The following is a 13,761-nucleotide window of genomic DNA, read 5'->3' on the forward strand; positions in this document are numbered from 1 at the left end:
TTTTATTTTATATTGGAGTTATAGTTGATTAACAATGTGTTCATTTCAGGTGTATAGCAAAGTGATTCAGTTATACATATACATGTATCTCTTATTTATCAAATTCTTTTCCCATTTAGGTTCTTACAGACTTGAGCAAAGTTCCCTGTGCTGTACAGTAGGTCCTTGTTGGTTATCTATTTTAAATATAGCAGTGTGGACATGTCAGTCCTAAACTCCCAATCTGTCCCTCCCCCCACCCTTCGCCCCTGGTGACCATAAGTTTGTACTCTGTCTGTGAGTCTGTTTTTGTTTTGTAAATAAGTTCATTTGTATCATTTTTTTTAGATTCCACATATAAGCAATATCATATACTTGTCTTTCTCTGTCTGACTTACTTCATTTAGTATGATAGTCTCCAGGTCCATCCATTTTGCTGCAAATGGCATTATTTCATTCTTTTTAATGGCTGAGTAATATTCCATTGTATATATGTACCACATCTTTATCCATTCAACTGTCAATGAACATTTAGGTTGCTTCCATGTCTTGGCTATTGTAAACAGTGCTGCAGTGAACAATGGGGGCGTGTATCCCTTCGAACCATGTTTTTCTCCAGACTTATGCCCAGGAGTGGGATTGCCGGGTCACATGGCAGCTCTATTTTTAGTTTTTTAAGGAGCCTCCATACTATTCTCCATAGTGGCTGTATCAATTTACATTCCCACCAACGGTGTAGGAGGGTTCCCTTTTCTCCACACTCTCTCCAGCATTTATTGTTTCTAGATTTTTTTGATGATGGCCATTCTGACTAGGGGAAGGTGATATCTCAGTGTAGTTTTGACTTACATTTCTCTAATAATTCACGATGTTAAGCATCTTTTCATATGCTTCTTGGCCATCTGTATGTCTTCTTTGGAGAAATGTCTATTTAGGTCTTCTGCCCATTTTTTGATTGGGTTGTTTGTTTTTTGATATTGAGCCACATGAGCTGTTTGAAAATTTTGGAGATTAATCCCTTCTTGGCCACATCATTTGCAAATATTTTCTCCCATTCTATGGGTTGTCTTTTCATTTTGTTTATGGTTTCCTTTGCTGTGCAAAAGCTTTTGAGTTTAACTAGGTTCCATTTGCTTGTGTTTATTTCCATTACTCTAGGAGACAGATCAAAAAAGCTATTGCAGTGATTTATGTAAAAGAGTGTTCTGCCTAGGTTTTCCTCTAAGAGTTTTATAGTCTCGAGTCTTACATTTAGGTCTTTAATCCATTTTGAGTTTATTTTTGTGTATGGTGTTAAAGAATATTCTAATTTCATATTTTTTGCATGTAGCTGTCCAGTTTTCCCAGCACCATTTATTGAAGAGAATGTCCTTTCTCCATTATATATTCTTGCCACCTTTTTCATATATTAATTGACCACAGGTTCGTGGGTTTATTTCTGGGCTTTTTATCATGTTCCATGGATCTATATTTGTTTTTGTGCCACTACCATACTGTTTTGAACTGTAGCTTTGTAGTACAGTCTGAAGTCAGGGAACCTGATTCCTCCAGCTCCATTTTTCTTTCTCAAGATTGCTTTGACTATTCGGGGTCTTTTGTGTCTCCATGCAAATTTTAAGATTTTTTGTTCTAGTTCTGTGAAAAATACCATTGGTAAATTGATAGGGATTGCATTGAATCTGTAGATTGCCCTGGGTAGTACAGTCATTTTGACAATATTGATTGTTCCAATCCAAGAACATGGTATATATCTTTCCATCTGTTTGTGTTATCTTTGATTTCTTTTATCAGCATCTTATAGTTTTTAGAGTGCAGGTCTGTTGCCTTCTTAGGTAGGCTTATTCCTAGGTATTTTATTCTTTTTGATACTATTGTAAATGGATTGTTTTTTTAATTTCTCTTTCTGATCTTTCATTGTTAGTGTATAGGAATGCAAGCAATTTCTGTGTATTAATTTTGTATCCTGCAACTTTACCCATTTCATTAATGAGCTCTTGTAGTTTTCTAGTAGCATCTTTAGATTTTCTATATATAATATCATCTGCAAACAGTGACAGTTTTACTTCTTTTCCAATTTGCATTCCTTTTATTTCTTTTTCTTCTCTGAATACCATGGCAAGGATTTCCAAAACTATGTTGACTAATAGTGGCAAGAGTGGGCATCGTTGTCCTGTTCCTGATCTTAGAGGAAATGCTTTCAGCTTTTCACTGTCGAGTATGATGTTAGCTGTAGGTTGGTCAAATATAGCCTTTATTATGTTGAGGTATGTTCCCTCTATGCCCACTTCCTGGAGAGTTTTTATCATAAATGGGTGTTGAATTTTGTCAAAAGCTTTTCTGCATCTATAGAGATGATCATATGGTTTGTTTGTTTTTTTTGTGTGTGGTATGCGGGCCTTCCTCTGTTGTGGCCTCTCCCATTGCGGAGCACAGGCTCCGGACGCACAGGCTCAGCGGCCATGGCCCACGGGCCCAGCCGCTCCGCGGCATGTGGGATCCTCCCAAACCGGGGCGCGAACCCGGTTCCCCTGCATCGGCAGGCGGACGCGCAACCACTGCGCCACCAGGGAAGCTGATCATATGGTTTTTATTCAGTTTGTTGATGTGCTGTATTACACTGATTGATTTGCATATATTGAATCCTTGCATCCATGGAATAAAGCATGGTGTACATTTGATCATGGTGTATGAGCCTTTTAATGTATTGTTTGATTTGATTTGCTAGTATTTTGTTGAGGATTTTTGCATCTATGTTCATCAGTGATATTGGCCTGTAATTTTCTATTTTTTGTGGTAACTTTATCTGGTTTTGGTATCAGGGTGATGGTGGCCTCGTAGAATGAACTTGGGAGTGTTCCTTCCACTGCAATTTTTTGTAATAGTTTCAGAAGGATAGGTGTTAACTCTTCTCTAAATGTTTGGTAGAATTCTCCTGTGAAGCTATCTGGTCCTGGACATCTGTTTGTTGTGAGTTTTTAAATCACAGTTTCAATTGCAGTACTTTGGATTGGTCTGTTCATATTTTCTATTTCTTTCTGGTCTAGTTTTGGGAGGTTGTACGTTTCTAAGAGTTTGTCCATTTCTTCTAGGTTGTCTATTTTTTTGACACATAGCTGCTTGTAGTAATCTCTTATGATCCTTTGTATTTCTGAGGTGCCCACTGTAACTTTTTCATTTCTAATTTTATTGATTTGAGCCCTGTCCCTCTTTTTCTTGATGAGTCTAGCTAAAGTTTTTCAAAAAACCAGCTTTTAGTTTCATTGATCTTTTCTGTTGTTTTCTTCATCTCTATTTCATTTATTTCTGCTTTGATCTTTATGATTCCTTTCCTTCTACTAACCTTGGGTTTTGTTTTTCTTTCTCTAGTTGCTTTAGGTGTAAGACTAAGTTGTTTACTTGAGATTTTTTCTTGTATCGCTATAAACTTCCCTCTTAGAAGTGCTTTTGCTGTGTCCCATAGGTTTTGGATCATCATGTTTTCATTTTCTTTTGTCTCTAGGTATTTTTTTTTTATTTCCTATTTGATTTCTTCAGTGATCCATTGGTTGTTTAGTAGCATATTGTTTAGTTTCCACATATTTGTGGTTTTCACAATTTTTTTTTCTTGTAGTTCATTTCTAATCTCATAGTGTTGTGGTCAGAGAAGACGCTTGATATGATTTCAATTTTCTATAATTTACAAAGGCTCGTTTTCTGGCCCAGCATGTGCTCAATCCTGGAGAGTGTTCCATGTGCACTTGAGAAGAATGTGTACTCTGCTGCTTTTGGATGGAATGCTCTATAAATACCAATTAAGTGCATCTGATCTAATGTGTCATTTAAACCTGTGTTTTCCTTATTGATTTTCTGTGTGGATGATCTGTCCATTGATGAAAATGGGGTGTGAAAGTCTCCCAGTATTATTGTTGATTTCCCTTTTTATGGCTGTTAGTATTTGCCTTATAAATTGAGGTGCTCCTATGTTGAGTGCGTATATATTTACAGTTGCTATATCTTTTTCTTGCATTGATCCCTTCATCATTATGTAGTGTCCTTCTTTGTCTCCTGTAACAATCTTTATCTTAAAGTCTATTTTGTGTGATATGAGTACTGCTACTCCAGGTTTCTTTTGAGTTGCATTTGCATGGAATACATTTTTGCATCCTCTTACTTTCAGTCTGTATGTGTCCCTAGATCTGAAGTAGGTCTCCTGTAGACAGCATATATATGGGTTTTGTTTTTGTATCCATTCAGTCAATCTGTGTCTTTTGGGTGGAGTATCTAATCTACATTTAAGGTAATCATTGATATGTATGTTCTTTTTTTCGATTTTCTTTCTTTATACAACAGGTTCTTTTTAGTCATCCATTTTATACACATCAGTGTATACATGTCAATCCCAATCTCCCAGTTCATCACACCACCACCCCCACCCCCTGCCACTTTCTCTGTACCATCTTTCTAGGTTCCACATATATGCGTTAATATACGATATCTGTTTTTCTCTTTCTGACTTACTTCACTCTGTATGACAGTCTCTAGTTTCATCCACGTCTCTACAAATGACCCAGTTTCATTCCTTTTTATGGTGGAGTAATATTCCATTGTATATTTATACCACATCTTCTTTGTTCATTCATCTGTTGATGGGCATTTAGGTTGCTTCCATGACCTGGCTATTGTAAAGCGTGCTGCAATGAACATTGGGGTGCATGTGTCTTTTTGAATTATGGTTTTCTCTGGGTATATGCCCAGTAGTGGGATTGCTGGGTCATATGGTAATTCTATTTTTAGTTTTTTAAGGAACCTCCATACTGTTCTCCATAGTGGCTGTATCAATTTACATTCCCACCAACAGTGCAAGAGGGTTCCCTTTTCTCCACACCCTATCCAGCATTTGTTGTTTGTAGATTTTCTGATGATGCCCATTCTAACTGGTGTGAGGTGATACCTCACTGTAGTTTTGCATTTCTCTAATAATTAGTGATGTTGAGCAGCTTTTCAAGTGCTTCTTCTCTCTTCTTTGGGGAAATGTCTATTTAGGTCTTCTGCCCATTTTTGGATTGGGTTGTTTGTTTCTTTAACATATTGAGCTGCATGAGCTGTTTATATATTTTGGATATTAATCCTTTGTGCGTTGATTCATTTGCAAATATTTTCTCCCATTCTGAGGGTTGTCTTTTTGTCTTGTTTGTAGTTTCTTTTGCTTTGCAAAAGCTTTTAAGTTTCATTAGGTCCCATTTGTTTATTTTTGTTTTTATTTCCATTACTGTAGGAGGTGGATCAAAAACGATCTTGATGTGACTTATGTCAAAGAGTATTCTTCATATGTTTTCCTCTAAGAGTTTTATAGTGTCCAGTTGCATTTAGATCTCTAATCCATTTTGAGTTTATTTTTGTGTGTGGTGTTAGGGAGTGTTCTAATTTCATTCTTTTACATGTAGCTGTCCAGTTTTCCCAGACTGTCATTTCTCCATTGTATATCCTTGCCTCCTTTGTCACAGATTAGTTGACCATAGGTGCATGGGTTTATCTCTGGGCTTTCTATACTGTTCCATTGATCTGTATTTCTGTTATTGTGACAGTACCATATTGTCTTGATTACTGTAGCTTTGTAGTATAGTCTGAAGTCAGGGAGTCTGATTCCTCCAGCTCCATTTTTTTCCCTCAAGACTGCTTTGGCTATTCGGGGACTTTTGTGTCTCCATGCAAATTTTAAGATTTTTTTCTTCTAGTTCTGTAAAAAATGCCACTGCTAATTTGATAGGGATTGCATTGAATCTGTAGATTGCTTTGGGGAGTATAGTCATTGTCACAATATTGATGCTTCCAATCCAAGAACATGGTATATCTCTCCATCTGTTTGTGTCATTTTTTATTTCTTTAATCAGTGTCTTATAGTTTCCTGAGTACAGGTCTTCTACCTCCTTAGGAGGGTTTATTCCTAGGTTTTTTGTTTGTTTGTTTGTTTTTGCGGTACGCAGGCCTCTCACTGTTGTGGCCTCTCCCGTTGCGGAGCACAGGCTCCGGACTCCCAGGCTCAGCGGCCATGGCTCACAGGCCCAGCCGCTCCATGGCATGTGGGATCTTCCTGGATCGGGGCACGAACCCGTGTGCCCTGCATCGGCAGGAGGACTCTCAAGCACTGTGCCACCAGGAAAGCCCTATTCCTAGTTATTTTATTCTTTTTGTTGCAGTGGTGAATGGGATTGTTTCCTTAATTTCACTTTCTGATCTTTCATCGTTAGTGTATAGGATGCAAGAAATTTCTGTGCATTAATTTTGTATCCTGCAACTTTACCAAATTTACTGATTAGCTCTAGTAGTTTTCCGGTGGCATCTTTAGGATTCTCTATGTACAGTATCGTGTCATCTGCAAAAAGTGACAGTTTTACTTCTTTTCCAATTTGTATTCCTTTTATTTCTTTTCTTCTCTGATTGATGTGGCTAGGACTTCCAAAACTATGCTGAATAATGGTAAGAGTGTACATCTTTGTCTTGTTCCTGATCTTAGAGGAAATGCTTTCAGTTTTTCACCATTGAGAATGATGTTTGCTGTGGGTTTGTCATATATGGCCTTATTATGTTGAGGTAGGTTCCCTCTATGCCCACTTTCTGGACAGTTTTTATTATAAATTGGTGTTGAATTTTATCAAAAGCTTTTTCTGCATCTATTGAGATGATCATATGGTTTTTATTCTTCAGTTTGTTAAAATGGTGTATCACATTGATTGATTTGCATATATTGAAGAATCCTTGCATCCCTGGGATAAATCCCACTTGGTCATGGTGTATGGCCCTTTAAATGTGTTGTTGGATTCTGCTACTCCCTTCTGGCTTGTAGAGTTTCTGCTGAGAAATCAGCTGTTAACCTTATAGTAGTTCCCTTGTATGTTATTTGTCGTTTTTCCCTTGCTGCTTTCAATAATTTTTCTTTGTCTTTTACGTTTGCCATTTGATTACTATGTGTCTTGGCATGTTTCTCCTTGGGTTTATCCTGTATGGGACTCTCGGTGCTTCCTGGACATGGGTGGCTATTTCCTTTCCCATGTTAGGGAAGTTTTTGACTATAATCTCTTCAAATATTTTCTCGGGTCCTTTCTCTCTATCTTCTCCTTCTGGGACCCCTATAATGCGAATGTTGGTGCATTTAATGTAGTCCCAGAGGTCTCTTAGGCTGTCTTCATTTTTTTTCATTCTTTTTTCTTTATTCTGTTCCACAGCAGTGAATTCCACCATTCTGTCTTCCAGGTCATTTATCCGTTCTTCTGCCTCAGTTCTGCTATTGATTCCTTCTAGTGTGTTTTTCATTTTAGTTATTGTATTGTTCATCTCTGTTTGTTTGTTCTTTAATTCTTCTAGGTCTTTGTTAAGCATTTCTTGCATCTTCTCGATCTTTGCCCCCATTCGTCTTCCGAGGTTCTGGATCATCTTCACTATCATTATTCTGAATTCGTTTTCTGGAAGGTTGCCTATCTCCACTTAATTTAGGTGTTTTTCTGGGGTTTTGTCTTGTTCCTTCATCTGGTACATAGCCCTCTGCCTTTTCATCTTGTCTATCTTTCTGTGAATGTGGGTTTTGTTCCGCAGGCTGCAGGATGGTAGTTTTTCTTGCTTCTCCTGTCTGCCCTCTGATGGATGAGGCTATCTAAGAGGCTTGTGCAAGTTTCCTGATGGGAGGGACTGGTGGTGGGTAGAGCTGGCTGTTGCTCTGGTGGGCAGAGCTCAGTAAAACTTTAATCTGCTTGTCTGCTGATGGGTGGGGCTGAGTTCCCTCCCTGTTGGTTGTTTGGCCTGAGGCGACCCAACACTGGAGCCTACCTGGGCTCTTTAGTGGGGCTAATGGTGGAATCTGGGAGTGCTCACGCCAAGGAGTACTTCCAGAACTTCTGCTGCCAGTGTCCCTGTCCTTATGGTGAGACACAGCCACCCCCCGTCTCTGCAGGATACCCTCCAACACTAGCAGGTAGGTCTGGTTCAGTCTCCTGTGGGGTCACTGCTCCTTCCCCTGGGTCCTGATGCGCACACTACTTTGTGTGTGCCCTCCAAGAGTGGAGTCTGTTTCCCCCATTCCTGTCGAAGTCCTATAATCAAATCCCGCTAGCCTTCACAGCCTGATTCTCTAGCAATTCCTCCTCCCCGTGCAGGACACCAGGTTGGGAAGCCTGACCTGGGACTCAGAACCTTCACTCCAGTGGGTGGACTTCTGTGGTATAAGTGTTCTCCAGTTTGTAAGTCACCCACCCAGCAGTTATGGGATTTGATTTTATTGTGATTCTGCCCCTCTACAGTCTCATTGTAGCTTCCCCTTTGTCTTTGGATGTGGGGTATCTTTTTTGGTGAGTTCCAGTGTCTTCCTATTAATGACTGTTCAGCAGTTAGTTGTGATTCCAGTGTTCTTGCAAGAGGGAGTGAGCACGTCCTTCTACTCCGCCATCTTGAACCCTGTACAATACGTATGTTCTTACTGCCATTTTGTTAATTGTTTTGGATTTGTTTTTGTAGGTCTTCTTTCTTCCTCTTTTGTTCTCTTCTCTTGTGATTTGATGACTAACTTTAGTGTTTTGTTTGGATTCCTTTTTCTTTTTTGTGTATCTATTGTAGATTTTTGGTTTGCAATTACCATGAGGTTTTGATATAGCCATCTATATATAAACAAGATTGTTTTAAGTTGCTGGTCTTTTAATTTCAAATGGATATTCAATATCCTGCTTTTGTGCTCTCCTCTTCTCACAGTTAATGGTTTTGATATCGTATTTGTGTGCAGATGATTTCCTACCTTTACTGTATGTTTGCCTTTACTGGTGAGCTTTCCCACTCGTAATTTTCTTGTTTCTAGTTGTGGCCTTTTCTTTTCCATCTAGAGAATTTCCTTCAGCATTGGTTACAAAGCTGGTCTGGTGGTGCTGAATTCTCTTAGCTTTTGCTTCTCTGTAAAGCTTTTGATTTCTCCGTCTAATCTGAATGCGAGCTTTGCTGGGTAGAGTATTCTTGGTTGTACATTCTTCCCTCTCATCACTTTAAATATATGGTGCCACACCTTCTGGCCTGCAGAGTTTCTGCAGAAATCAGCTGATAGCCTTATGGGAGTTCCCTTGTATGTTATCTGTTGCTTTTTCCCTTGTTGCTTTTAATATTTTCTCTTTGTCTTCAATTTTTGTCAGTTTTATTACTCTGTGTCTCAGTGTGTTCATCCTTGGGTTTATCCTGCCTGGGACTCTCTGCACATCCTAGGCTTGGGTGACTCTTTCCTCTCCCATGTTAGGAAAGTGTCAGCTATTATCTCTTCAAATATTTTCTCAGGCCCTTTATTTCCCTCTTCTCCTTCTGGGACCCCTATAATGCGAATGTTGGTGCATTTAATGTTGTCCCAGAGGTCTCTTAGACTGTCCTCATTTCTTTTCATTCTTATTTTCTTTATTCTGTTCTGTAGCAGTGATTTCCACCATTCTGTCTTCCAGCTCACTTATCCATTCTTCTGCCTCAGTTATTCTGTTATTGATTCCTTCTAGTGTATTTTTCATTTCAGTTATTGTATTGTTCATCTCTCTTTGTTTTTTCTTTAGTTCTAGGTCTTTGTTAAACATTTCTTGTATCTTCTCAATCTGTGCCTCCACTCTTTTTTCCAAGATCTTGGATCATGTTTACTATCATTACTCTGAATTCTTCTTCAGGTAGATTGCCTACCTCCACTTCACTTTGTTATTCTGGGGTTTTATCTTGTTCCTTTATCTGGGACACATTCCTCTGCCATCTCATTTTGTCTAACTTTCTGTGATTGCAGTTTCTGTTTTGCAGGCTACATGTTTGTAGTTCTTGCTTCTGCTGTCTGCCCTCTGGTGGATGAAACTAAGAGGCTTGTACAGGCTTCCTGGTGGCATGGACTGGTACCTGCCCACTCGTGGGTGGGGCTGGGTCTTGTCCCTCTGGTGGGATGGACCATGTCAGGGGGTGTGTTTATCAGCTACCTGTTTATTCAGGAAGACTTTAAGCACCTCTCTGCTGATGTGTGGGTCTGTTTTCCTGCCCTGTTGGTTGTTTGGCCTGAGACATCCAACATTGGAACTACAGACTGTTGGTTGGGGCCAGGTCTTGGTGAGAAAATGGAGGCCTCCAAGAGGGCTCACGGCAATGAGTACACCCCAGACTACCACCGCCAGTGTCCTTGTCCCTGCAGTGAGTCAGCCACCCCCTGACTCTGCAGGAGACCCTCCAATATAATACTAGCAGGTAAGTCTGCCCCAGTCTCTCATGAGGTCACCACTTTTTCCCCGAGTCCTGACATGCACAAGACCCTGTGTGCACCCTCCAAGAGTGGAGTTTCTGTTTCCCCCAGTCCTGTGGAATCCCTGTGGTCAAACCCTGCTGGCCTTCAAAGCCACATTTTCTGGGGCCTCCTCCTTCCATTGCCAGACCCCCAGGCTGGGGAGGCCTGAGGTGGGACTCAGGACTTTCACTCCTGTAGGAGAACTTCTGTGGCATAATTATTTTACACCCGGCATATATGGAATTGGATTTTATCACAGTTGCGTCCCACCTACAATCTAGTTGTGGATTCTTCTTTGTCTTTGGATGTAGGGTAACTTTTTAGGTAGGTTGCAGTGGTTTTTTGTCAGTGGTTGTTCAGCAGTTACTTGTAATTTTGATGTTTCCGTAAGAAGAGGTAAGCTCACATCCTTCTACTCCACCATCTTGTCTCCTGTCTTTCCTGTAATTTTCATCCTGCTGATAGGTACTCAGGAATTTCTACTGTCTATCAATATCTTCGCATAAAACTATTCCAGTCTCTCATCTTTCTTCTCTGTTGGATATTCTTCCAGCAAGTAGTAGAGAAATGGCTTGCTTTTGAACATGTAGCTAGTCTCTCCAACCATCAACATATTTACTTTTAGTGAACCAAAATAAATAGTTCTGTAGTCACCAAAAAAACAAGTATTTGAGATTGTGCAACCATAGTTTAGAATGAATGGTAATGTAACCCATAACCAGTTGTGAATAACTAAAATGAAAGTCTCTTATCCATGAAGACTTTCACTCCAAGCATCTCTTTAAGTGACAATTCATATGCTTATATGAACTTATTATCTATAAACAATAAAGGCTCTTAAAAGCCTTTTTCAAATTTATCTGTGCTTTGTGAGACTACTGTGCCAGCCAAGGGAATAAACACAGCTTTTGCAAAATTACTGATTAATTTGGTACTTCGAAATGACTACTGGAACACAGAAATGTTCATAATGCTAATTTTTTAAAAAAGCAAATATAGTAGAATATTTTACGGTCCAGTCTCAAAGGATGAAATTTATTCCACTAACACAGGCATTGATTAAAACATTTAAGAATCACATCTTTTTTAGAATCACCATAGTTCTGAGGCTACTCTAGAATATCCTCAGTGGTTTAAGATATACACATGTACCTCACCTCTTCATCTTTTGAGGACAGATTTGTTTGGGAACAACCAGAAGTCATGAGGTGTTAATTAGTGTATATGATTAGTGACCATTCCGTCTTGATTTCTATTCCTTCATCTAACTGAACATTACAATTAGTAGAAATATACACATAAGTAAGTATATTTAAAATTTGCATCTTTTTAATAAACCCAAACTTGCTTCTATTGAGTAAGTAGTCAGTCAAATGAAGGGTCCCAAACCACTTAAAAACCAGGGTTCCAGCATTACAGATCACTGCCTGTTGCTCAGCTCAATGTTCTACAATTCTTAAAAGAACAAAATAAAAAGAAACCCCAAAGACATTGATGACTGACAAATACATGCACAGATGAAAGACTGGAAGCCCTCCTTGAAAGAAAATAGTTTGCTTGTTTGTTGTTATCCAAAAGATAGATAGGACCAAACTCTAGTACAAGGTAGACTTCAATTAACTGAAGACTCCCATAAAGAGTTTCAAGATTTTTCAAAGAACTAATAATTTGTGCCTTTGATCATTTTTTCTACTGTATTTTTGTTTCCTGCTTCATTATTTTCCTATCGTTATTATTCTCTCTTTCTACTTTGAGGGTTTTTTTGTTCATGTTCTAACTTATTATGCTATATGTATCCCACATGCTTTGCTATGTATTGTTTTTGTTATCGTTAAGTTCTGGGTATTTTTTAAACTTCCATTAGGACTTCTTTAACCCATGAGTTATTTAGCAAAATCGGAGTTTATTTAACTTTTTAAGTTCTAACTTAATTGCATTGTAGTTAGAGATTACAGTCTACATACATAATACTTAATTTTTAAGTCTTCTTAGCCTTAATCCTAGTACATGATTGGTTTTTGTAAATGTCCCATGTACACTTGAGGAAAATATATTCTGGAACACTCCCCAGTATATATGTTAGGCCACAAAACAAGTCTTAAATTTATTAAGATTGAAATCATATCACACATCCTTTCTGACCACAATAGTATGAAATTAGGAATCAGAAGAAGAAAACTGGAAAATTCACAAATATGTGAGAATTAAATAACATGTTACTGAACAATGGGTCAAAGAAGAAATCAAAAGAAAAATCAGAAAATATATTGAAGCAAATGAAAATGTAATGCAGCATACTAAAACTTATGGGATGCAGCAAAAGCTGTTGTAAGAGAGAAGATCATAGAGGTACCTACGTTAAGAAAAAAAGTTCAAATAAATAACATTAAGAAAAAAGTTCAAATAAATAACCTAACTTTATACTAGGAACTAGATAAGAACAAACTAAGCCCAAAAGTTAGTACAGGAAGGAAACAACAAAGATCAGAGTGGAAATAAATGAAATAGAAACTATGAAAAAACAACAGAAAAGGTCAGTAAAGCTTAAAGCCACTTTTAAAAGATAAAATAGGTAAACCTGTAGCTAGACTTACCAAGGAAAAAAGAGAGGACTCAAATAAATTAGAAGTTAAGTCAGAAAGAGAAAAACAACTATCGTATATTAATGTATATATGTGGAATCTAGAAAAATGGCACAGATGAACCAGTTTGCAAGGCAGAAATAGACACAGATGTAGAGAGCAAATGTATGGACACCGAGGGGAAAGCAGGGGGTGGTGGTGGGATGAATTGGGAGATTGGGCTTGCCATATATACACTACAATGTATAAAATAGATAACTAGTAGGAACCTGTTGTATGGCACAGGGAACTCTACTCGCTGTACAATAGAAACTAATACAACATTGTAAAACAAAACTATACCCCCCCAAAAATAATAATAATAAAACTCCTAATCAAAGAAGAAAATAAATAAATTAGAAACGAAAGAGGAGACATTAAAGGAACAATCCTGGATACTCGAGAAGCCAGGAAATAGAGACACATTAAAAATATTTCTGGGGCTCAGGAGAAGATGGCAGAAGAGAACACCTTCCTCCCCACAGATAAATCAGAAATACATCTACACGTGGAAATGCTCCTATAGAACAGCCACTGAATGCTGGCAGAAGACCTCAGACCTTCCAAAAGGCAAGAAACTCCCCACGTACCTGGGTAGGGCAAAAGAATAAACAGAAACAAAAGAATAGGGATGTGATCTGCACCAGTGGGAGGGAGCTGTGAAGGAAAGGTTTCCACACACTAGAAGCCCCTTCGCGGGTGGAGATGGCGGGTGGCGGAGGGGGGAAGCTTCAGAGCCACAGAGGAGAGTGCAGCAACAGGGGTGGGGAGGGCAAAGCAGAGAGATTCCCACAGAGGATCGGTGCCAACCAGCACTCACCAGCCCGAGAGGCTTGTCTGCTCACCCGCCGGGACAGGCAGGGACTGGGAGCTGAGGATCGGGCTTGGGTCGGAAGCCGGGAGAGGACTGGGGTT

At 38.9% G+C, this 13,761-nt stretch overlaps 1 protein-coding gene across 8 annotated transcripts in view; it reads right to left on the reverse strand.

The window, feature by feature from the left end:
• Nucleotides 1–13,761, reverse strand: part of KLHL32 (kelch like family member 32) — a 233,856-nt gene that overhangs the window by 4,742 nt on the left and 215,353 nt on the right. The window lies entirely within an intron of this gene.

This window comes from Physeter macrocephalus, chromosome 10, assembly GCF_002837175.3.
Source record: "Physeter macrocephalus isolate SW-GA chromosome 10, ASM283717v5, whole genome shotgun sequence".
Classification (NCBI taxonomy): domain Eukaryota; kingdom Metazoa; phylum Chordata; class Mammalia; order Artiodactyla; family Physeteridae; genus Physeter; species Physeter macrocephalus.